Source organism: Octodon degus, unplaced genomic scaffold (genome assembly GCF_000260255.1).
Source record: "Octodon degus isolate 3935 unplaced genomic scaffold, OctDeg1.0 scaffold00029, whole genome shotgun sequence".
In the NCBI taxonomy this organism is placed as follows: domain Eukaryota; kingdom Metazoa; phylum Chordata; class Mammalia; order Rodentia; family Octodontidae; genus Octodon; species Octodon degus.
Genome location: NW_004524605.1, coordinates 11,571,059 through 11,572,343, shown reverse-complemented (window position 1 = coordinate 11,572,343; position 1,285 = coordinate 11,571,059).

Here is a 1,285-nt window from a genome sequence, read left to right as displayed (position 1 = left end):
TCCAGCCCCACCCTGGGGCACCCTGAGCCAGCCACTGAGACCAGGTGCAGTGGTGCACACCTGTAATTCCAGCACTGGGGAGGCTAAAAACAGGAGGATCACTATGATTCTGAGCTGCATAGTGAGACCCTGTACCAAATACCTTAAAAAAATAAAAATCAACTGTTCAGTATGTACATCTTGCTACATGAGTGTCACTGTAGTATTTAATGTCTTTCCTAATTACGCATCCTCTAGACCCAACCCAAAGATTTTATTTAGTGCTCAAAGAAATAGTCAACTGATCCAAAACTGAATGAAAAATTATTGTATTCAATTCACTGAGGGAAAATTAGTCCTTCTATCAAAATGAACATTCTATGGGTTTTTGAAAATCAAATTTGAGTAAATCATTTTTAACTTGTGCATAGACATTTTAACATAACTCAAACATAAGATCTTACTCCTTTAAACAAATGCCTGTATGACCAGCATATATTCCTAAAGATAGAAGTTGAGTGTGTAAGAAATGAAATATAGACATTGTGTTTAAGGTCTGTTAGAAGATAGACCTTAAATAGAATAGAATGGTGGCCTTCAGAACCTGAAACTTCCAACATGAAATTTCTACATTTGGAATAAAGTTGGGGGAACGTTTATGTAACAACTAATGAACCACCATTACCATCAATATGTTAACCATAACAGAACACAGATGACACCTTGATATGTTAAATTACCTTGAGAGAATAGGCAAATACTTTGGAGGTATGTGTTTCATCTTGACTGTCACAGGCAGCAAAAGCTGAATTGATGAAAAAGACAATAGAAAATTTAAAACCCATTCATTAACAGTCAAGAAATTCTCTGTGTGATGTCGTGCCATCCAAATTCATGTGTCAACTCCTTTTCCTGACTCTACAGTGGTTACCTACACTAAAGTGACACAGGAGCCATAGCTTCCCACAAGCACTCTTTAAATGAAATAACTTTTAGTTGGTCAATGTTTGGCTATTTATACAAGAAGTCAACTCAAACAAGTTTAAGAAAAAGTATGGAATTATGTGACACACACAAATTAGATGTCCAAAAAGGAAGCACCGATCCAAGTTTAAATACTGTTTCAAGCATCTTTCTCTGTTTGTCTACCTTCCCTGTAAAATAGCTTCATTTTTAAACATTTTCAAAGAGTCAGCAGACATTTCTCCCAGCAGACCACACTGTAAGTGATGACATCATGAAGACATTGCATAGCATCAACTTGACTTACCTCAAGAGGATTTCTATTGGTTTCATGTAGGCTATG